At 35.4% G+C, this 26,612-nt stretch overlaps 1 protein-coding gene across 1 annotated transcript in view; it reads left to right on the top strand.

Annotated features, from left to right (window-relative positions):
- Positions 1 to 26,612, top strand: part of LOC119829982 (neurogenic locus Notch protein) — a 127,421-nt gene that overhangs the window by 49,864 nt on the left and 50,945 nt on the right. The window lies entirely within an intron of this gene.

Raw genomic sequence — 26,612 nt, 5'->3', positions numbered from 1 at the left:
ATATAGGCAACTTTTTATCCCGATATTCCTACGGAATACGGACTTACGCGGGTGAAACCGCGGGGCGCAGCTAGTCTTCAATAAACACATGAAATAAGGTTCGATACAGAGATCATTACGGCTTGTAAATTAGCTCAGTTTCCAGTACTCCAATTGACGACCATTATTCAAACGATTGAAAGCATGTTTCATGAATCGGAGTCTCATTACTGAATGATGAATCGGGCACATTTATATTGTTCATTGAGAATATTGTAAATCATAACAACGCCATGTCAGCCACCCACAAGATGGCTACAGAGTTTAACACGTAACATGAGCTATCAATCTAAAGTTACAACATAAAATGTTGACTATCAATTATTGGTCTAATGAAATAATGTCGGTGTAAGCTCACGATCGAGACTGCTCCTATATGAGCTCTCTTGTTAATGTTTTACGTCATACATCTTACGGCTATTGTCTGAATTCTCGTTTCTATGAGCCGTTCAATTTTAAGCTCTCCTCGAATCCCCATTATCTCGTGTAACTGAGATGTGTGGAATAAAATCAAGTTATCACGAATTCAAAGTGACTATCATTGATATCGTTAAAAATACGTAATTGGATCATTTTGTTTGATCATTTTTGTATGTGGTAGTCGAGCACGCTTCGGCACGAATTGGGCCAGCTCGCACCGGGGTAGTACCACACCCCCACAGAAGACCGGCGTGAAATAGCATTCTGCTGTGTTTCGTTCGGTGAGTGGGGGAGCCGGAGGCCCATATCCTTTTCCTTACCCTTCCCAGTCCTTTCCTTTATTCCTATCGCCAATCCTTTCTTAATTCCTTCCCGAAAAGTCGGCAATCCATATGTAGAGGCGTAAGGTCTGCAATGGACCTTATTCCTCTCCAAATGTTCATGGGCGGTGGTAGCGCTTACCATCAGGCGTCCCACCAGCTCCATTGCCGACTGTATCATGAAAAAAAATTATTGTTCAACTAAATTTGAAATAAGAATGTCTTACCTAATTTCTTGCTTATCGTTAATCATGCACAAAACACCAGAACATTCTAAAAGAGGCTGACACTGAAGAAAAACGTCCATCACTGAAATTTATATTCATAACTGTCATCACAGGCCGCTTCGTTTTTGAACGTGCCCATTCTCTTGCGGTTTCAACACGTTCTTTGTTGAAGAGTAATTACATTGACGTTACTTCAATCAAGCAGCTAGTCATTAATTAAAACAAAAAGTGATGTACCAACCGCAACACTGGCAGTATTGTTCGAAGGAACATTACCTTTCATTACCTTCGCGATTTCTCTGAAACACGCATTGCGTAGACTCTGTATTTACAAGACAAAAATATTTAAGTTCCTGCACACATTAGTCGAAGCTATCAATGTGTAAATTAAACTGCTGTTTGTTAGTATTCTTCTGATTCATTCGGACAGGCTCGTGTAAAACTTTTTATGGCTATAGCAAGGATGATGAACTTTCGCTTCTTCCTATGTAAATACGAAGCTTAGTCAATGTACATTTCTGGCTCTGTTTCTTTAATTTACCGTTATTGTTGTAGAAACACAGCAATGGAATTTAGAAGATAGCTATTTTCTTCCATAGATAAATGGCAGAAAAAAACTCAAACGTCAAAGAAAACAACTAATCCGTTTTGTTAAGTCCGGTTCACGGCACTTGCAAGTATATTTAAACTGGATAAAACTATATAAAATGGATGGTTTGGATTGGTCCTAATGAAACGTTCAAATATTAAAAGACATTGAATCTATAAAAACTCGGTCCGTGGCCGATCCGAGCCGCGGTGACGGCCCGTGACAAAAAACAAACTTATTTAAAATTTGGATTACCACTCCGAGCGGAACGGAACCCATACTGTTTGATCAAGTAATGTTCTTTATTTACGCACGATCGCTGGAATTCTCGGATAAAGGGACATTATAAAGGGATTTGAAGAGGAGTAAATACTCCTCTTACAGTACTGAGATAGTAGTGAATTGATATTAGGTATCTTACTCCTGCTGAGATAGTAGTGAATTGATATTAGGTATCTTGATTCGAAAACAAAATCTAGAAGAGGAATGATCTATATAAATAAATATGAATCACCAAATATCTGGCTAAGCGCATTATCGTCTAATTTTATACTAGCTGTGACCCGCGGTTGAAACCGCGTAAGTCCGTATCCCGTAGGAATATCGGTATAAAAAGTGCCTATGTGTTATTTCAGTTGTCCAGCTATCTACGAAGCAAAATAGTATTATTATCCACCAATACATGTCAGGAAAAAAAACACGAATAAAACACGAATATGACATTTTCTAAAAAAAATTCCTAGCTAGATCGATTTATAGCCCCCGAAACCCCCTATATACTAAATTTCATGAAAATCGTTGGAGCCGATTCCGAGATTCCAATTATATATATATATATATATATATATATATATATATATATATATACACAAGAATTGCTCGTTTAAAGGTATAAGATATTATGAATAGTAACCACGGGTGCAGCCGGGGAGGACCGCTAGCTTATAATATTGATTATTGTTTTTTGCCTTTAGGTCAATAAAGTGGAGAAAATTAAGCGTTATAGCCATTTAATACAAAAGCATTACTTCGCAAACTATACTTCTTTCTATTCTATATAAGACGCAATAATCAAATAGTCAAAAGACGGTACGATTTATCAATCATTACGCTATTATAGGAATACTAGCTGCGCCCCGCGGTTTCAACCGCGTAAGTCCGTATCCCGTAGGAATATCGAGATAAAAAGTTGCCTATATGTTATTCCAGTTGTTCAGCTGTCTACGTACTAAATTTCATTGCAATCGGTTAAGAAGTTTTTGCGTGAAAGAGCAACAAACACACACATCCTTACAAACTTTCGCATTTATAATATTAGTAGGATTCAATTTGGAACATTAGAGAGCTGAGTTATATCTTGAAATGTTCGCCTTTCAAGTGTGATTTAACGAAAGCATCGTTTAAAATAATTTACATTGCGCACACAACCATAACTTTCAATTAACGGCCGACTCAAAGCTGAATAACTACACATCAATGGATGATACGGAATGGGAGCAGAGGTTTAATGCATTTTGAGTAACATTTATTTCATGTTTCGCTTTGATTATCAGAGTTACATATGTGATAGATAATGAAAATACGATACAATGTTTTCTACGACTCCTGAGTGATCGTCGCCTTACCCAATCTACCCCTTTTTTCCGTCGCCAACCCTTTTCTTTCCCTTAAAACAGAGATACGAATTTGCATGGACCCTAACTCAGTAAATGGACCTATTAGTAAAAATGATAGATAACAAAACATACTGTAATGTTAAGATTTTAAAAGCTTGGGAAGGCACAGCGTGTATTTTTTATCGCTATGATTATCGAATATCCTACTTCCTACTAATATTATAAACGCGAAAGTTTGCAAGGATGTGTGTGTGTTTGTTGCTCTTTTACGCAAAAACTTCTGAAATGATTGCAATGAAATTTGGTACATAGACAGCTGGACAACTGGAATAACATATAGGCAACTTTTTATCCTGATATACCTACGGGATACGGACTTATGCGGGTGAAAACACGGGGTGCAGCTAGTATAGCTATAACATCCAGCGTCATAACTAGCTTAATGCATTCTTAATTAATGAAAACGTTAAAGTACATTCAAATTGTGTACCAACGTAGAACATATACCTAATACTTAAAAAGCCAACACTTTCACATCAGTTCCACCTATTTCAACAACTTGAATAACAGTTCCAGTTTGTTAATTAACAACGCGGTGAAAAATAAAAACAATTAACGCTCTTCATGAATAAAGAGCTCAGTCAAGTGGAATACGTGTAAGGGTCTAACAGATATATTGCGTGACATTTAATGGTACTTAATGGTGAAGTTAAATAGATGTATTAGAATGCGGCGCAGTCTAACGCTCCCAATTAGAATGTTCTAGAACAAATCGTACCGCCATGAATCATGTATGTTAAACAATACGAAAGAAAGTTACAGCTCGAAATTCCTAATCATACAGCTACAACACATTGTAGCATCTCAAGATGCGATTAGTAATAATGGTTCTGGACTTCAATGGATATTCAACTACAATGTATTCTCGCACGCCAACGCCAAAGCTTTCAAGTGCCGTCATTTGCATGTTAAAATAAGGAATTTAATGGGCGTTTAAAGAATAACCAGCGGACGATAAAGGATGCATATCTGACACTTCCCGTGCATTTTTCTCGCCGGATCAGTTACGATTTTAAGAGTAATTCAGTTCACAGTTGACACCATGAAACGGATGCTCGTGATTAAATATCTGTTACGTAAAATAAATCGAATATCCGCTGCGATAAGGTTTAGTTTTCCACGCGACGGTTTTGTTTGACTTGCTGCAATCAGAGTTGGATGATAAACAGTTGAACATTAAGTGCAATTTCATTTGGAGGAGACCCATTCAAAATCGATTTATTCAAAGCAAACTGTTACTAAGATAACATTGAGAGATGATGTCTTAGAATCGATGACGATAAATGTTTGTTTAAAAGAAACTTTATGCTTTTTTGGCCAAGTTCATCTAAGTCCATTGATCTGCTCGTCTCGACGCCTCTCTGACATTGAGTGTTGTGTCAGGAATTAAGAGAGATATGATTTTATAGTTCTATATTATTGTTTGTTCTACAAACACTCTTGAAGTCATGTTAATTACAATTACCACACGTATCAGCGGTTTGGTATTGATACCATATTTTTTTTAATATAATCGTTGTTAGGATTATTATTTGCACAATGACTTAAGCATGTATGTATCGTCTTCGTATGGCGGTTGTTGACCTCAGTAGTCGAATGTAGATCATTTAACATTTTACGATTTGTTTATCGATTTATCAGCGTTGATCAAATAATCTCGGAAATAAAATCTACGTTACATCTCGATTATTTCAAATAATTTATTGTAATGCGTTTCCTATCGCCAGATTACAATCTCTTAGTATCATAACTTACTATAGAAATTTAAAACGCATAGAAATTTAATATATAAAACATAAACCTCTTAATGATGCATATATTTATACATTGTTTAGTTCTCTAAGTTTTACAAAGATATCGAATAGTATTGGAAATCATGAAGCAGGTGCGAAATACCGTTAATAATCAAGGTACCTTGTTTGTCAACACACAGACGATGTTTATCTCACTCGAGGTGCTGATGCAAGCATAAATTCTAAAGTGAATTTTATATGAGATTATAAAACCACTTAATGCGCCGTGAATATAATAACGCAAAATCATAAAATCATGGGAATATAAATCTAAATGATAGCTTTGAGTACTTCGCTTGATATCCTATTATCCTACTAATAATATAAATGCGAAAGTTTGTAAGGATGTGTGTGTGTGTGTGTGTGTTTGTTGCTCTTTCACACAACTACTGAACCGATTGCAATGAAATTCGGTACGTAGGCAGCTGGACAACTGGAACAACATATAGGCAACTTTTATCCCGATATTCCTACGGGATACGGACTTACGCGTGTGAAACCGCGGGGCGCAGCTAGTATAATATAAAATCAATTCGCTAACGCTGTAAGTGGTGTATAAATAGTGGCGGATATTGAATTGTATAAAAATAGAGTAACTAGATGATGGTCAGTTGACATGATACGTAAGATAGAAAGTGGCCGGTGTAACTGTGATGGAAACATTAAAGCTAAGCTGATTCCCACGCGTCAAGATCAACTGGTTTGCGGAGTAACAAACAGGCGTATTAGGTTTTTTGCTATTCATTAACAAGAACTAGAAACTTCTCATGCTTTGAATTTAACGTATTTTTACACGCTTTTTATTAGCTTCACCTGTATGTTTGTATGTTTGTTTGTATGTTTGTTTGTATGTTTGTTTGTATGTTTGTTTGTATGTTTGTTTGTTTGTAACCGACTTCTTTGGGCGCGATTTTGACCCACTTTAAACGGCCAGATTTCGTTCAAACTTTGTAGATTTATTGAGGACCGATGACAATACACTAATTTGATAAAATTATTCTATTTTTCAATTTGCAAAATATGTTGTCTATTTTTTAGTTCGGTTTTCTATAAAAGCGTGTTTTTTAGTTTTTTTAAACTATTATTTTTATCATTATTAGATTTTTTTTACACGCTTTTTATTAGCTTCACCTGTATGTTTGTATGTTTGTTTGTAACCGACTTCTTTGGGCGCGATTTTGACCCACTTTAAAGGGCCAGATTTCGTTCAAACTTTGTAGATTTATTGAGGACCGATGACAATACACTAATTTGATAAAATTATTCCATTTTTCAATTTGCAAAATATGATTTTTGTTAATTTATATAATTTTCATCTATAGTCGATAAGGTAAGAAAATTTATTAAAATTTTCGTTGTTCGAGTCGTGCAATAGTTTAAAATTAAAATTATATTCATTGAAATTCTTAACACTATATTCTTAATTTAAATTCATTTAAATTTATGTTTAATAATGACGACGACGTGATTTGACTATGTGTGTATGTAGGATATGAAGATTTTCGTCTCAAATACTGATTTTGTGTATAATAAACTATAAATTTATTGTGTATAAACTATTAATCTCATTTTATTGCATACTAGGTGTAACACGCGGCGATATTCACTTGATACCCGGGTAAAAAGTTGTCTATCTGCTAACCCAGTTTATAATTTATCTCTGTACTAAATTTCATACTGAAACTATAGGCTGTTTTCGCGTGAAAGAGCAACAAACATACATCTATCCATCCACTTACAAACTTTCGCGTTTATAATACTAGTGGGATAGTGGGAAGATCACGAAAACATAAATATAGTAATGATCACTCACGTAACGTTATCATTCATCCATCAAAAACAAACCAGTCAAATGAATCTCAAATATCATCTTAATTTCTTGCACACAATAAAGCAATATAGACGCTGCTATTGTTAAGATATGAAATATCGCAGCTGGTCATAAAGGGATTTGAATATGTCTGGAGCTTTTTGTTCAGCGCTTTTATTAATGTCGATCCATTAACGGATTTTATTGCTTAAAAAACTTGTTTGCTGCACAAATTGGTCGCTGCTCGGATAAACGAACTGATGTGTTTTATTGGTGTGCCCCAAGGTACCACTTTATGGCCGCTTCATTTCATAATTTTGAACACCGACTAGTATTAGCTTAATTAACGTAATAATTTTGTTTGGATCGTTAATCCCATGGAATCTATGGTTGCTGTCGTAAATAGACGTGTCAATGATGCGTATAATATGATTTAAAAATACATTTAAAGCTAACGAAGGAAATTGACGAAGTCACAGAAATTGCTATATTTGAGAATTTGAGAGAAAAAAACAGATTTTTTTTTTTTTAATTTTGTGTATACATGTGTATTCAGACACTTCGTTAGAAGACGTATTTAATAATTTCATTACATTCTTGAAAGAATTGAGAAAGATATAAAAAAAATCCTGAAGACAGATGAACGTTACGCTTTACACCTAGTAAATAAATTAAAGTGCAATGACTGTTAATAAATTGGCTTCTTAATGACCATTATAGTCTAAAAGATGAGGATCGGTAGCAGATGAAAGACGCATCGCCATTGACCTTATCTCGCTGAGAGCACGCTACAAATCGATTCCGCGGCGCACCAATGGGACCGCGAGTATGATGCCGCGCAAACATGGCGGTCGACGAACCTGCGCCCGCGCACAATTTGCATACCTAGTCGTTACATCACGAGTGACCATAACTAGTTTGACGATATGATTTGTTCGTGTGTCCGTGGACCTTGTTAGTACATGATACTATGAGAAATTGTGTTCAATTGGACGATGTCGTCTCATTTAGCCGTGCCCAGCTAGCGTGTATCGCTGATTCACATTGCTATTCAGTTCGTACCGTCTGTTTGAATGCTCACTTGAAAAACACGGGTTGTTACACTTTCTCTATTAGCTTATTGCGACTGGTTCCTTTGACAGATTATCTGGTTTCCGATCTCCAATACTTCGATGCACATTCGTGTTGATTAGTATCTAAGTGTTATTATATTAACCAATAATTTTATTGAGTACATTAAATATTATCTCTTATGTAGTATCATCGATGAAAGTTATCTTCTTTCGATCGTTATCACATATACATAAATTTATATAAATAGAAACGATGATTTGTGTTGCTAAGCGTAAAACGAGAACGGGGTGACCAATTAGGCTGATTTTTTTAACCTTTTAGTTAAGGTACAAGGAAAATTCTTATGGAGATAAAAACGTACCACGTATGAAGCCGGGCGTACCGCTAGTATGTTCATTTATAGCGTTCTTGCTATGGCGTATATTTTTCATGAGCGTCATTAAATATTGGAAAAATCATAAATTAAATAATCTAATCAAAACATACATCGGGTTCGATAAGTGAGTTTTGATCTTCAGTGATCTCAGGTCACATAATGTTATCTACGATAGTATGATACGTGCCCGCTGCCTACGGATTTACTGTGCGCACGCGCTTGATTCCGTCACGTTTGACAGGTGAAACATCTATCGTGATTTGCCGTAAAATTGAGTTACTGACCTCAATGTTCAGTCACTGTCTTTTTAAAAAAACGGTTAAGTATTGACTTAATTATTAAAATTTATGCTCTTATTTGCAGTATGATTTATGCATAAACTTATGTATAGATTTATGTAAGTTTACAAGTATAACATAACTGAAGTTTATTGTATGGAATTGTTTATATCCTAAAGTGGGTGGTCATAGTACATGTCTATTTTAAAGGTGCTATCACACACGAGTGTATGAAGTTATGCCAATGGGTTGCGTCAATAAAAAATCTGATTCGCTCGGCATGCATACAAATTTGTGTTTTATTATCTAGTACAGTTTCTATTGCTATTTAAATAGCTTGTGGAATATAAAATGAATTTATTTCAATGTTACGCTGTAACCGTGAGAATTGAATAGAACTATCAATTATGTGCCAATTTACGCGAATAAACAATAATATTAATTGGCATATGGATTAATAATAGGTTTAAAATATGCATTTATTATTAAAATGAACGCTCTGTTATTTCAAAAGTTAAATTACGATATTAAATGTATGTAGCTATGTTAACGAAAGTTATGGAAACAGTTTTTGTAACCATATCCTAAGTTGATTCAAGTCTTTTTTGTATAAATTAATAACAGAATAAATAAAAATCAATAACTATACTAAATAATTTGAAAAAGGTGTGTTTTTGTTTTAGTTCTGTCCAATCAAATTGTGATCAGTAGCATCTATATTGCGATATGAAATATGAAATTACACACTTATTGTATTATTTTAGCGGAAAAGTTAAATTAAGTAGGTATATAACTACCATTGATATGATTTGACGTTATTTTCTTTGTTCAGGTCCGTATCCCGCGGTAGTTGTAAAGAAAACGTAGAAAATCGTAATTGTATGGGAAACTAGATAAATAATTTCATACATGCAAAAACGTTACTTCTTTCTTCACAAAGAAAGAATAAGATTGTTTTTAAACATTCGTTTTAAATGAAAAATATATTGTATCACCTGTTTCCCTAAAAATAGTTCTTAGGGAAATATTTCCCCATTTCTCTAAAAGAATCACAAAGAGTGTCTGAGAAATACAATTAAACTAATATATAAAATTCTTGTCATAATGTTCGTTCCCACACTCCGTAACGGCTGGATCGATTCTTGTGAAATTTGTGAGCATATCAGCTCTGTCTGAGAATCGGTCAACACTTATCATACTCCCAAATGATAATAGCAAGGCAGAACAGTGTTCACCGGGTCAGCTATGTAAAAATTAGTTGTTTAGGCAGTGGCTGGCAGTAATAAACCTCCATCATTATTACTGCATTTTTCGGCAGGTGCCTCGCCATGAGTCACGCGAATATTTAAATCGCTGGGTTTGTTGAACCAAATACAACTTCGAGTTAGATTCAGAACCGCAGTTTACTCCGAATAGCCCGCAGCAGTCGGGACCAATTGCGATGGCGATGCCCGTCGGGCTAACGAATCTTTCCCACAAATGCAATTCTGTTTAACAAACGCTAACCTCAAATGTTCGAGGATTGGTGAAATGATAAAACTTATTTTTAAACGGAATTAGATCTGCAGATACTTTATATAAAACATTGTCTGGTTCTAATGAGATTATTTCAATTTTTTAATTATGATTCACTATTGAAATTATGTTTTAGAAATAAAAGCCATGATATATTTTTCATAGAAGATTAATTAAATAAACAGGTTGACTTATCTGTTGTATTTTAATAAACAGAGTAATTTATTTATTCCTATTAATAAAATATATTTCTTGAGTCAAAATTGCAGAAAACTAATGAAAGGCGTCGCCATTATTACGTCTTTATCAAATACTAGCTGCGCACCGCGGTTTCACCCGCGTAAGTCCGTATCCCGTTGGAATATCGGGATAAAAAGTTGCCTATATGTTATTCCAGTTGTCCAACTGTGTACGTACCAAATTTCATTGCAATCGGTTTTCAGTCAATGTCAAGTCAAGCGGCTCTTTCACGTAATAACGTAATAACTACTAGTTTTTACGTGAAAGTGCGACAAACACACACATCCTTACAAACTTTCGCATTTATAATATCAGTAGGATATCAAAACGCCATATTAATATAAAGTCATAAATAACATAATTATATTCTGTATCCATAAAAGAACAATAGCTGTTGAATTTCATAACCCGTACGACGACGTTTTATAAGCTCAGCAAGACGTCTCTTAAATCATAATTTATTCGCTAGTTAAATTTTACTCTTGGTACAAGTTAGTGGCGTATCGTTTGAAATCATTGCAATCTTTGATAACATTACCCTTTCTTCCTCTTACATCGCCAATATAACATTCACTATCTTGCTTTTATGGTGTTTATATCTGCTTCGTTTTTATGGTTGCTATTTTAGTTTCAGTCGCTGTCTCCTTTAACTCGAATTCAGTTTTATTAGCATATAATGCATGAGCAGTGCGACCACGACCTAAGATCTGGAGCAGCGATGAACGCGTCGTGTGACTGGTTCTTGCATTAACACTATGTTTCAATTCCGACTGTATTTATTACCATTGTTTTAGAATTTCAAAATGCTTCTCGTAATTCTTCATTCGTCATTCGATATTTCAATTTCGTAACGTTTTCTTCTTTTGGACGCGTCGCTCTGTTGTTTAAATACATGACAAGGCATGTTTTTGTTAAATCTCGCAAAAAATGCAGTATCTTAAACATAAAAATTATATTAAGTCCCGTGTATGGGGTATGGGCAGATGATGTACATCTGTTTCACTGATCGATTTTCTTTACGGACAAGTAGGTGATCAGCCTTCTGTGTCCTGTCAGACCGAGACATTTTTTTTGTGCGTCCCCGCGTTTTTGAATTGAACCCAGGACCCCTCGGTTCTACGCTCAAGCGTTAACCACTGTACCAAGGAGGCGGTCAAAAAAAATGTTGCATTTATCGAAAGTTAAAACGTAAAATCCGGCACCTACATTCCCCACTGCGAAATCACCAATCGCCATGCCCGTAGAATGTTAAATTGAAACGATTATATACAATTTTGAAAACAATTAGCCAACAGACATGAGTCACCACGACAATTGACAATGTGAAGTCACTTCGTCCGGTGCAGACTGGTTATGAGGTAGTCGGTAGACGCGTTGCGCTCAGCGTTGTGACCCGACCTCGCTTACATTGATGCGTGTGAGATTACCGCTGTAACGTTTGTATTCGATACCACCCGGATGTCTAGATTGTCAGAATTCGTCTCTGTCGAGGAGAAATTATTCGCGATTTGTTCTACAGCTGTTTAGATTGCCATCTTAAATCGGATATAACTTTCTTATCGTACACATAAAGATAAGAATCTTTATTGGTTTGATTTGAGATAATCACTAACAAACGAAGTAAATAAAATGTTGATTTAGCTTTTATAAATTTAATTAAAAAACACACTCATAAAATCTGAAAGAAGGTTCGACATTGATGAATTCAATTTAACCAGATAAAACACCAGGATACGTGGTCAGTAGCCAGTTTAAAACATTTATGAAACAAACACTGAGTGGAAAAGCAAAAAAAGCCCGATCCCACATGCAGCGGTACACGTTGAACAAGACTGCATTGTAAGAATCCTCTGAAAAACGAAGCATTCACGCTAAGTGAACGTTTTAACATAAACGAAGCAACGAGAGATATTAATAAGACCACTTAGTAGCCAGCGAATATCGCGTCGGAGCTTGAAATAAGCTGGTGAATCCGATTTAGATAACGCAATTGCAAAAAATCACTCCCAGCGTTTATACGATTCACCAACTTTAATGAACTACACGTGCTTTTGACTGCGAAACAAGTATCGGCTTGTAGACGCATATCACCATCGCAGATCAATGTAACATGTTCTTATCTGGTATCTTTAGTTTTAATAGCTTCTTCAATTTCCTTATAAATCACGTCTTTATGACGTGTTTCGGTTAGAGTTAAGTGCAAATTAGCCGTCGCGAAATCTTCGTTGTTTTAAACGGATTAAATCAAGTTTGGAGAACCGAATGAGTGGAGTTTATCGATCATATCCATCGCCGTTAATATAAAGATAGCCGGAACCGTGTCAGGTTGGGAGCGGGCGATGAATACGTAACAATTGTTGTTTAATTATTTCGGCGGCTTTGTGCCATATAGGGGAGAGAGCAGATGCAATTACAGCATGCGAGTGCTCGATTCGTGATAGTGTTGTGACAAACTCGGGCGACGTCGAAGGCTCGAGAGACGGGACTATAAATCTGAAGGCAGGCCGAGGCGACGTGCGCGCAGCCCTTTATTATAGCGAGACATGATCGCAACAAAACGAACGAGCGCCTTCGAAACTCGATTTTTTCCACAGCATTCTTCACTCAACCTCTTTCATTTTCGTCTCTTAAAATATTTGTAATGACATTTACAGCGTTTTGTTCAATTTTGAAATATGTCGCGTCGGTTCATTTTATTGGTTGTGTTGCTGCGATTTATCTTATTGTACGTTAATAACGAAATTACTGTTAACTAGCTGCGCTCCGCGGTTTCACCCGTGTAAGTCCGTATCCCGTAGGAATATCGGGATAAAAAGCTGCCTGTATGTTATTCCAATTGTCCAGCTGTCTACGTACCAAATTTCATTGTAATCGATTCAGTAGTTTTTGCGTGAAAGAGCAACAAAAACACACACATCTTTACAAACTTTCGCATTTATAATATTAGTAGGAAGTAGGACAGTAGGATTAGTAGGATTGGCTATCGTTTACGCCACATAACCTCAGAAATCAAGATCATCGGTTGGAATGAATTCGGGATTTGTTTTTACGTATATAACGTGTTATCCTTGATTCGTGTCGCCAAATTGTAAACACGAGGGCGCTCGTCTCTGATCGGAATACAGATTTGGCGGGAAACACGCGGTTCGGTTCTGCTATTCGTCACGCTTTTTGTGAGTTTGCTTTTGGAAATACCAATGATGGCTTAAATGAGACAATTTTGAATTAAATAAATTGGAATTAATAGATCTTAAGAGCGGTTACATAGCTCAGTGGTTAGGAGCTCTTAAAGCGAAAAGTCGGCGGTTCGAGACCGCTTTAGTTTGTAAGAAATAGATTTTTCATCTGCATATAATCCGCAGCACCACTGGCATGTTGAAGAATCAAAAGTTCGACGGCATGTGACATCTGCCAACCTGCACTTGGCCAGTGTGGTGGATTAAGGCTGCAGCGGTCATATATGAGCTGATAATGAACAGATCTTCAAAAAATTCTATCATCAGAAAACGAGGTTTCATGAATCTTCCAAAAATACACTCACAAATGCTACGTTACAACTAATCGCTCCCAACGCCCAATTTTGCCTTCCGTAATATTCCAAACGGCGCATTAATCCCAAATTCAAGTAATAATAAATATGTAAACATGTCAGTTGGTTTTCGATGAGCCAATGCACGTGTATGTAACTCGATCCCTCTAATTTCATATTGTATCTTGCAGCCCTCAAGCGGTCACACGAGGACCGAGACCCTCTATTAAAATAACCTCTCTGCTGTGTGCTAGCAAGTGCAAATTGAATTACATTACATATGCAGCAAGATATTTATGTGGGCGTTTAATATGAGTACATAGCTGTCTATTTGTATATAAGTAACGAATATAAAATACGTAGTTCCGATTTTGTAAAGCACCACAAGTATATATTTTGATAATTAATTCGTTTAGGATTGTATCTTTACCAAATTTTTGTTAATAATTCCTTATTTTTTATCAAACTTCGCTTATCAGAACTAGCTGTTCGCCCCGGCTTCGCACGTTAACATAGCCTATGTCACTCAGCGAAGTTGCAGCTTTCTAATGATGAAAGAATTTTTAAAATCGGTCCAGTAGGTATTGAGTTTATCCATTACAAACAAACAAACAAACAAATTATTCCTCTTTATAATATTAGTGTAGATAAATAAATAAATAAATATACTAGTTGTTATTGTTATTGTTAATTTAAGCTAGAGCTACTTGTTATATTTCTGTTTATATAAAAGTGAAGACATTTCCTCTTCATTCTAGTCTTTATAACCAGGTAAATCTTTCAAAACAGCTATATGACTCGCACGTCAACATCAAGTCAAATTACGCAGTATGTAATATTGCACTCAAAATAAAAACTTACCCAGAATTAAGATGTAATCAAACACATCGTACACAGTGCGCGGTTCCCGTTAAAACTTGATATAAAATGTGATCCCACGACACGTAAGAACAATGAACCTTCTATATGTTAAGTTCATGCGTAGATATGTCTTGCTGGTGACTTGATACCACAAACAAAGCTAGCATATCTCTAATATATAAAATTCTCGTGTCACAGTTTTCGTTGCCATACTCCTTCGAAACGGCTTGACCGATTTTGATGAATATTTTTGTGCATATCCGGTATCTATGAGAATCGGTCAACATCTATTTTTCAATCCCCTAAATGATAAGAGTAAGGCAGAACAGCGTTTGCCGGGTGCAGCTAGTCTTATATATAAAATTCTCGTGTCACAATGTTAGTCTCTATACTCCTCCGAAACGGCTTGACCGATTCCTCTGAAATTTGGTAAGCATATTGGGTAGGTCTGAGAATCGGCTAACATCTATTTTTCATACCACTAAACGATAAGAGTAAGGCAGAACAGCGTTTGCCGGGTGCAGCTAGTTCACTATAAATTTTTGTTAACTTGTAGGAAACACGCGTTAAAAATATTGTCTTAATGTTTATCATCGCAGCATTAAATATGTTGAATATATAACAATTTTTTCCGTATTTTAGTATAGAATAATATGTAAAACGTAGATTGCGTGTGCTTCAGAAAGATATATCAAATTTCTATTAATTATATAGAGTTCAATGTGTTTTCATTTGTTAATATAGCTAGATTTTTATTTGTATTATACGTTTATTTGTATTCCGATCACATTATTGAAATTAAAAAAAAATGCATTCAAGTTGATTGATTTTTAACATATCGATAAATGCGAATGTTCCTTACATAGACTCCCCTCTTCCACGCAACGGTAGACTCAGGGGAGTTTTTGCTAAAAGCGTCTATTTCAAATACAGTTCCTGTGGGATAATTTCATGACGTAGCGATAGCGAGTTTTATTTTTTTGTATTGCAAAACAATTTTATACATCTCAGTTAAAAAAGCATATTTTGGCAACCCTTAACGCTGTTAAAACCTCATACAAAAAAGCAAAATGAATTTTAATTGTGCTGCTAATACGCAAAGTTAATTTCGAAACGGATTTATTCATACGTAATTGTATTAACACGACCGCCCATTGTCTATCACACAATCGATGTATGACATAAAACCCAATGTCATAGCCTTGAAAATAAAACAGGCGCAATCAACAACCTCTGAATGACACGCGACTTTCAAATACGGATGTTGATGGTATAATTCAGTGTTCATACGTGAACCAGCTAGTAGAAAATTCGTTCTAAACAATCGCTATAAATCCACTGTTAGAAGTGCGGTCATAATAAAGACTAGACAGAATTACACAGGTGATGTTTTTTCCGCATATTTGCTTAGCTCAAAATGTTGGACTATAACAAAAAGAGAAATACCCGCCGTCCGGCGGTACGCAAGCTGCGCGCACACCGACGCACACACGTGCGGCGCGCGCCTGTATGCGTGCGTGGGAACGCGGTGCGGACGCGTGCGCTGATAGTGACGCGTTTGTGCATTATTTAAACTATTAAAACGTTTTAGGTGTTATACCTAGAGTGTACACTTAAATATTTATCCGAAGATTTCAATCTCAGATATGAATTGTTATTGTAAAATTTGTCTAGCCTACTACGCACCAGAAAAACATTAAATCCTCATATTAAAATCATGAAAGTATTGGTCTCTAATTTGCACTTTGATCGCGGCTATATATAAAAATACAACATAAACGCACAGTATTGTAATTTTCAACTTTACTTAATTAAAAGGACACTCTTTGGAAGGTTATTCAATCCACCAAAAATAACGTTAAATGGTTCAAGTGTTAACAGCTGTTCACATCCTTGCCGCCTGTTCCCTTTCTCCTAAAGTCCACACAATCGATAGCGCTCGCACGATTAGACCTTGATCATTGCACCGCTTATCTCTAACATTAATATATTACCCGAGTTTACCTTTAAGACTGTTTTGATAATCTTGCTTAATTTCTGCTTCGACTTTGTAAAGCGGTGTCGAAATATCTGGCTTATGTTATATTCTATTAGCGTTTGTTGTTTGATAAATACTATGTAACTAAAATGTACTAATATTATAATATTGAAGAGTTTTGTTTGTCGGGTTGAACGCGCTAATCTCAGAAAATCGATTTGAAAAATTTCTTGCTTGCTTGATCTATAATAAATATTAGCTGCGCCCCGCGGTTTCCCTCGCGTAAGTCCGTATCCCGTAGGTATATCGGGATAAAAAGTTGCCTATATGTTATTCCAGTTGTCCAGCTGTCTACGTACCAAATTTCATTGCAATCGGTTCAGTAGTTTTTGCGTGAAAGAGTAACAAACACACATACATCCTTACAAACTTTCGCATTTATAATATTAGTGGATTCTCTTTACTTTTTTACTAAATGAACGTTTAGGACGTTTTAATCGTAGAAACATTAACTAGTAAATATTCGAAATATAGTGTTATTTTCCTTATGTTTGTTTCGCTATTTTTTATCTATAGAATAAAATTTGTTTTTTTTGTAATACATTTAACTTTATTACTGCGAGCCAATTACTTCAGTCCATCTTAGCCTCAATCACTGTCTATTTTATTGATGTGTACCTTTTATACTATCGTCCTAGCCCTACACGTTCTTCTAAGCCCTTATATGAAAAGCAGGTCCCAATAAACAGCGCATAAAAACATAATTTACGATAGCATTTCCCATATTTAAATTCATAAGTTGATTTTATCTCAGAACTTGCATCGATTTGATAATGATTTCGCTGCGAGGTTATAGTGGTTGAATAAATTGAGTTCTATATTGGCTTTAAGCAGTGGTGGCTCAGTGGTGAGAACCTCGGACTTCAAAATCGATAAATCGGGGTTCGAGACCGGACGAGCGTGCAGGAAATAAATTGATTTTTCAATTTATCTGCAAATGTGGATAACATCACCACTGCTTAAAACGGTGAAGGAAAACATCGTGAGGAAACCGGCATGTCCAAGAATCAAAAGTTCGACGACATGCGACATCTGCCAACCCGCACTTGGCCAGCGTGGTGGATTATAGCCTGAACCCTCATAGGAGGCCTGTGTCCCAGTAGTGGGAACATGTATGGGCTGATGATGATGATTGGCTTTAAAGATACAGATACGTTGGCTCTTAAGATATATTGAATGTTTAAAAGTATCTGTTTTTCGTCCCGCTTATAGTTTAGCAGTATGCTCGTTACCTTTTACCGTGGTTGCCTGGAAGAGATCACTTCTAAGTGATAAGGCCGCCAAACAAATTGTACACTTTATTTTAATCATCGTTATTATTATCTCTAAGTTTCCTTCTATGTACAATCTTGTTGAAGAGTTAAATAAATAAATAAATAAATACAGAGTCCTTCTAGTTTAGGAGGCTATGTACATAGATACGTAAGGTATGTTTTGGCAAAATAAAGATCTTTTATTTATTTATTTATATATTTTCTTTGCGTATAACCTCTGTGTTGGATATATAAGATCAATTAGTGGGCTGCTATTAGAAGATAATATCTAGACTGAGCTCTGAGGTCGTGCAAAATTGTAAAAAACAAATTTATACTAGTTGTGCCCCATAGATTCTCCCGTACAAGATTTTATATTACCAAAAGCTTTCCTTTATAAATTGATTATTTAAGTTTTAAATCGCACCAGCTGTTTCTGAGATTAGCGCGTTCAAACTAATACCTACATTCTGTGCTTCTGAAAGACAAAACACAACGGTCAGAGTCACAAAAGAGTCCCCGTGACCACGCTCGCTGTAAATTGTTCGAAACGTCGGTTTAATAGTACAATGAATAAATCGCATTTAAAATCCGTTAAAAAGTCTTTAATTTCTAAAACAACAATCCAAAAGTGCCTAATTAATTGTTTTGAAAATAGTCTTTTCGATGTTCCTTGAATTAATTATTTTATTTGAAGCTTAAATATTTGAATATCATTTAGATAATTCATTGTTGTTTTTAATTATAAAATAATACTGGTTATAAATGAACAATACTTGTTTCTAAGCCATTGTCCTCGGCCAAGGTGCGTTAATATGCTAGCTATCGTGAGTTGTTTAGTTCTGAATGTCCGTATTTTCATTCCTAAACTGTTATTGTGACAACAGATAACAAGAAATAACTATTGCTTCAATGTACATTAATAAATTTAATTTGTTTCACTTCTTATTATTAATACAGCTAATAATCCCGCGCTTTCACCTGAAAAAACATATTTCCTTAGCTTATGTGTTCTTCTGATAATAGAACTACATCACTGCCAAATATCATCAAAATACGTACAATGGTTTTTATTTTAAAGGGTAACAGATATACATCTATTCTCATAAACTTTCATGTTTATAATATTAGAAAAATATCAGAATTTTTGTTATTTAGGAAATGCTCTGTGTCAAAAATATTGGAATGGAATTTGATATTCAAATAGTATTTGCATTAATTGAATATTTAGTATCAATGTTTTATTGTATGAATAATCACACTTTGACCTTTATTTTATATAAAAGCGTTTCATATTACCTACCAGATTTTATTGAATATGTATTTTTATATTTTTATTGTACATTTTAATTTAGACGACCATGTAATTAGTTAGATATTGGATCTCAGATACCATGTCAATAAAAACCGTATAATTTAAACTAAAGACTACTATAAAACTATTTACAAACTTTCATCATTGCGCCTCCTTAGTGGTAAACTTTATTTATCAATCCTATAAAATCTGTGACCATAGTTCGAGCAAAAAATTTGATTTGTTCCAAATTCAAATCTGACAGATCTCTTCCCGCCATCGGTTAACCGCAATAATTAGGCATTGCAACACTCGCAAAGGACACTAGATAACCTCAGGTCAGCCCCGCTACCGCCCCGCCCAGGCCCGCGTCCGCCAATCGCGGCACACCTAAATTTAACTAGATTGCAGTTCCTATTACAAACGGGCCGATTCGAATGTAGAATTGTTTCTCGACCTTTGATATTTATGTGTGTACAATGTTGATTTTTGAGCGCGATGTTATTCTATTTATATATCTAGGATATTTTTTTTTTCGTATAAAATCTTTTATTTACTTATAATCTTTAAACTTGTGAAAGTTCTGTCGCAGTTACATCATTTATTATTGAGCAGTTGGCTTTTTTATAAACATTGTGTTGTTCGACTTATATTCGTTTGGAACTACAACCGAAATAATGCGATTTTATTATAACAAAATTACGAATTCTGTTTTTTTAATCGCGCCAATCACAGGAACTACGGGGGTGGTTTAAAAAAGCCCTTAGATGTGTAGGGGATTCCTGAGTGCTATAAGTTCTTTAAATAAAATAATAATATCAAACAAAACCTATGTATATGTAAACAAAGAACTGTTTTATAACACGGATGAATTCACAGTCAGTTTCACATAATATTTGTTATTTATCCAACCCAATAAATATGATACAAAGCCATCATATTTATTATAATGGCCCCAAGCTCTGTAGGATCAATATAGCTTATCGCATTTCGAATCGCAAGGCCTTTATCGCTTGCATTGGCTACATCCAGTGTTTCTAGAAAGTTCTTAGAAGATTTTTATGAAAAACTATTAAAACCGCATCGTCACTTGCGTTTTTAATAGTTATGAATAGCCTATTTGCTTATCCAGCCTATAAAGTATCTCTTTATGAAATGTCATACAGATTCCATCAGCTGTTTTTATATATATATTAGGTTAAATCTGTCCACGTTTATTATATTAGTATAAGAGCTCGCTTTGCGTTAATCATATAAAAAAAGCCTCTTATATTTTACATAACATTGATAAGTTGCGTATTTGCAGTAGCTCAAATTTGATTTCTAAATCGGGTTATTTAAGATACATTTTTGATTAAGAGTGTTAGGTTTTGATGTTGATATGGAACATATTATCTGTTTAATTCTCCTAGTGTCTCCTAAAGCAAATATACCGAAGTAAATTACTTATAATTTATTTTATTGATGATACTTTCGTGAATCCATAATAATTCACATAAAAACGCCTCCGATAATATTTACATACACTTAAAAACCTTTCTGCTTATACTCTTACCTGTTCAATGTAGCACGACTCAATATAAGTACATGTTCGCAAAACAAATTCGCCAACTTCTGTTTACATTGCTGCCGGTTCCGCTTAATTGGACATATTTAATGCTTACAAAGGAGCAATGTACGTCAATGCGCTCGTAAAATCCGCCGGCCTGCTACCGCGCGGTTTATAGGCCCATAAGTTTCAACGCTTATCCTTTAGACCTTTACATATAGCCTTACAAATTCCAGGGTCAGGATTGTTGTATACAGGCGGTAAAGTATATCAAATGGTTTATTCTCGGATGTTTTAATGGCCCATAGAGTGCCTATGTTTAAGGCAGGGTAATGGAGTCGAAAGCGAGGCAACATCGAGGCTTGTGTAAACAATCGAAAATTCTAGATATAATTTTTTCAGATTAAAATATCATAAAAATGATCCAAACATTATTGCCATTTGCCATTAATCCACAATACCAAGTATCATCCCAATCGACCAACCTTTATCAACCAGAGGTTTACGGCAGGCCACACTGAGATGCGATTAACATAAAAATAACAGCTCATAAGTATCGACTCTAGTTCATATTACCATATACAGGTTACCGCTACGAACCATTCACGAGATGCTTAGGATTTAAATGGTGATAGAATTTAGAACGAATGGAAACGCATTTGGCTCTGCTAGCAGGAACTGCATTTAATATCGTAGCGTTTACGAGCACTGGTAGAACGGGAATATATGCTAGTTTTATGAGATATGAAATTCCATTTCCATTAACTATTAATTTGACAAACTATATTTTTATCATGGGAACTACGATGATGAATACGACTTAAAGAGTTTGCCACTAAATATTTTGCATGTTTCTATATATAATCATGATAGAATCAACCGAACTGCTTTAACGGCGATTCAATACCCGTGTGATCTCGTAAATTCGCTCCATATATAAAACAGATCGTTATTATTTGACATATGCATTTGAAAAACGCATAAGTGTTGTTTTTACTAACACCTTTTGCGATCGATCACAGATCTTCGTAAGTAAATTTTGATACTGTTTATGAAGAGTTGACGTAAATATTTGAATTTATTATCATCGCAACCAGGAAAGATGAAATATCCAACGGTGAGATTCCGTATATATTCCGTCATATGTCCTTATAGTACTTTTTCCAATGACTAACTGTAAGACCATATGCGCCTAATGACCACAGGAACTAGACTGGTTGAGCCATCTAGTGAGAAAAACTCATATGACATTTTTATGCGTCTTCCGTAACGGTATCCTAGCCATATCTTTGGATAAATCACAAAATTTGATAAAAACATGGAAATTTCATGGAATCTTTCTATGTTTTATACTAAACTTCTATAGGTTCGTTAATTATATTCAGTGTAAAAAAAGGCCTTGATATATTAAATCACATGCTATAAAAATTTTAAGGAAGTTCCATATGATCTGATAAAAAGAACTAGAATAATCAATCCACAGAAATCAAGATTTATAGCTTTACCACAATCACGCATTCACCCTAATTAGGCTACATCTTAATTATACACCAATAAAGCTGATAGTCGCGATAGCCCAGCCCCGCGCATGTGTAGTAATGCGCATGCGCATCAGATAGGCCGCGACATGCGCGCTTCCAGGAACTTGCCACGTGATGTCCAGTGCTGCATTGAGCCTCATTTTCATATTCCGTTGCAGGATTTGTGGTTCTATTATTGGAATTTTTCCTTATCCAGTAAGATGGTTTGGGCAATGTTATGTAAATAACACTGAGTAGCTACTCTTGGTCCTTGGTACTTCGTATTCGTGTCTTATGATTAAACAATGTGCATGCAATATGATCAATATTTGATATATTACTGGTCCAAACCCAAGGTATTTAATACATTACAGCAAATGCCTATCCCAAGTATGGATATGGAAAAACTATGTTTCAGAAAATCGCAATATCTGAATAACACTATACAAAAATCTGTAATAATTTACACTAGACTAAAATTTTAGTTCCGCTTCTTCCTATATAAAAAAAAATAAGAAGGAAAAATAAAAGGAAAAATAACAAGGAAGAACTAAAATCACTTATCCTGATGAGGCATATTGGACACAGGCTATAGGTCTTCCGAACCTACGTTAGCCTAGAAGTTCTGCCTGGCTATATCAAATAACGCAACAGTTACAAGCAGTATATATTTATTACGTTCGTTCACCACGACATGGGATCCCCTGTCGGACAACATAAATTATTGCTCTGAAACGGAACTAAAGGTAGGGCTAGAATGTCGTGTTTAATGTTAATATAATTGATGATAAACCGTGTTTATATTAAATTACTGCTGGGTTATTGTGGGTACAATGGAATCATAGTTCTGTATGAATATAACTCATGTTACAATGAGTTTCTATGTACTTACAGTGGATTTTTATTTGTTTTCGAAGTCATATTCTAAGCAGAAATGTTTCGATAATATAGTCGATATGATTTATGGCATAGTCGGCAATGGAGCTGGTGGGTCGCCTGATGCAACCACCGCCCATGAACATTTGGAGAGGCGTAAGGCCAATTGCAGACCTAACGCTTCTACAAATGGATTGCCGACATTAATTGGGAAGGGATTAGGAAAAGATTGATGAGAGGAATAAAGGAAAGAACTGGGAAGGGTGAAGAAAAGGATATGGGCCTCCTGATATATTCTAGAAAGGGAAGATACGCACCATGTTGCCTGAATGCCTTCTCGAGACTCGTCCATTCGTCCTTAAATACATGTAATTTCGCCACCTGAAATATCCGCGTGATTTATAATCTTAAAATCTAAGCGTTCCAAATATTTCGTTCAATGTTCCTTCTACCTTCCACTTACGCCACAATTACCTGGAATCAATGACGTCACCGCCGTGACAATATACAAAATGATAATTGGCCACTATTACGGCAATCATATCGCTTATAAACGGGCATTTAATTCTAGCCAAGAAGCGTCTGCGCAAAAAGATGACACCGGCTACCTGGAGACGATTATCTTTAATAATGATCCACCTTTTGTCCTGGGATAACGATGGACTAAATCTTCATTATAGGGCATCCTATAAATCTATAGCTATCATCGATCGCCTTGAATTGCAGGATTATAGATAAGCTCTTACTATTTTTTAAGATTATTTATAGATGAAATTCTTTGGAAAAATTACATAGGTTTTTTGCGCGGATTTTAGCGCGTCAATTACTTTATTCAAGCACTACTTAATAACAATAAAAGAGCGTAAACATTAGCAATTAAAAATCCAATTAAACATTTAATCCTACTACTAATATTATAAATGCGAAACTTTGTAAAGATGTGTGTATGCTTTTTAATCTTTTACGCAAAAACTACTGAACCGATTGCAATGAAATTTGGTACGTAGACAGCTGGACAACTGGAATAACACATAGGCAACTTTTTATCCCGATTTTCCTACGGGATACAGACTTACGAGGGTGAAACTGCGGGGCGTAGCTAGTTATCTAAAAAACTCTTCAGTTCAGATAAAAAACTAGATAGCAAAGTAATGAAACCAGCGTATTATATGCAATTGCTATCATAGGGGTAGGTATATGGAAAGCATCATAGCGTTCAGGACAAATATCCCTCTCGCCGAGGTCAGAGTGTGGGTGTGAGACATCGTGAGCCGCCCACGCTTCAAAATACAGGTTCCCAACTGAATCTTGGAAAGGTTTGTCTGCATTTCGAAGTACTAAACCACCATTGAATTATTCGGTATATTTTTGACGCTAATATTACAATATGGTTTAAAATTTTGGATGCTGAAGATTGCTTGATTTAAAATTTAACCGTAACATAATATTCTTAGATTCATCACATTAAAATGAAATATTTAAATTAAAAACTATAAAACACTTGACCTTGATTGACTTGACTATAATATATTATATCTCGAAAACATGATTATACTCTGAATACCGAATATTTTAATAATATATAATGTTAAAATTAAACCTTTAACTAACCTAGTATGAATTATGGTAGTCCAATGAACTGTTAAACGAAAGGAACTGAGATTAAAATCAGTTTACAAAACATAGCGTAGGACGTTATTTTGATAGCGGCGCGTGAAGTGCAGTATCAGATTTTATAATTACACATTTACAAGGTAATTAACACCAGACTCGTTAATGAAGTAAAGTAATTTGATACTTATTGAGTATCTATGGACATTTTATTAATTTTTTTAATGTTGTTAGTCATAATTCCTATAAACTATGCAAATAATTGCTGTTCAGCGTGCATAAAATTAGGCGGTACGATGGCGGTTGATATTGGGAATAAAATATCAACATATCTAAATTCCGAACAAACTCCGTAATGTATACAATACAATGATAAATTTCCTTAACAAATTCACGACCATCGAGGATCAGGCATTGAAATTTCACCTAGTAACAAACAATATAGAACAAAATTTTAACATGCATGTTCGTGGTATATTTCAACGTCTTCTGTCGCATCCATCGGAGTGATGTCAAAAAGAGATGGATATATGCATATCTTGACTGACGTATGAATCAGTGATACGTTTGAAGGGGAATACATTTCACATATGAAGGTTTTGAAGTCATCCTTGATCCTGTGAATCGTATTGTTTGGTTGGTTCATGGTAATGATATACCCTGAAGTATTGCTCTTTAGAACTGAGGTTTTATAGACACGCTGCGCCCCGCGGTTTCACCCGCTCAAGTCTGTATCCCGTAGCAATATCAGGATAAAAAGTTATCTTTATTGAAAAGATAATACAAGGAATGATTTCCCTAAGAAATATATCCGTTTCATATATTTAAGACCATATCATAATAAATTTTAAACCCATACCATATAAACACAAACAAAATTTAATTATCCAGCTATAGGGACGTAAAAATCCCCCGCAATACAAAGGTGCGCGGGCGCATGTCACACAGTCGTGTCCTACGTATCTGCTTTATTTATTGGCGACGTCCGGCGATAGGGCCGGCCTCGTGTACATTGTATGGTAGCTGGAGTTTAATAGGGGCTTAGATTAAATTGCTCATACGTAGGTAGCTGGAATTGTGGCTAGGTAGTGTTCTGCTGAGAGTTTTAGTTATTGGGTTTTATTTTAGTGTTTAGTAGTTGAATTGCCATTATCCTTCCTACTTATATTATAAATGCGAAAGTTTTTTTTTTTTTTTTTTTATGTGAAAGGGCAGGCAAGCGAGCAGACGGGTCACCTGATGTTAAGTGCTCCACGTCGCCCAGTTACACCCACAATACCAGGGGTATGGTGTGTGCGTTGCCGGCCTTTGAGAAAGGAGTATGCTCTTTTCTTGAAGGTCCCCATATCGTAAATGTTTGGAAACACTGCATGCGGAAGCTGATTCCAAATTTCCGTTGTACGAGGCAAAAAGTTTCTTTTAAAACGAACCGTGGAGGATCGCCAGCTGTCCAGGTGGTGTGGATGGTATTTCAGCCTGTGACGTGCGGGACGGTGGTGGAATTCAGCAGCAGGCAGCGTTCCAAACAATTCCTCAGAGCACTCCCCGTGATAGATGCGATAGAGGACGCATAAAGATGCGACATCTCTACGCAAAGACAAAAATACTATATACTATAAAATCAGTTCAATAGATTTTGCGTGAAAGAGTAACAAACATACACATACACATACAAACTTTCGCATTTGTAATATTAGTTGAATAAGTTATAACCTTATAAGCGT

Source organism: Zerene cesonia, chromosome 11, assembly GCF_012273895.1.
Source record: "Zerene cesonia ecotype Mississippi chromosome 11, Zerene_cesonia_1.1, whole genome shotgun sequence".
In the NCBI taxonomy this organism is placed as follows: Eukaryota; Metazoa; Arthropoda; class Insecta; order Lepidoptera; family Pieridae; genus Zerene; species Zerene cesonia.
This window is presented reverse-complemented; position numbering and strand designations above follow the sequence as displayed.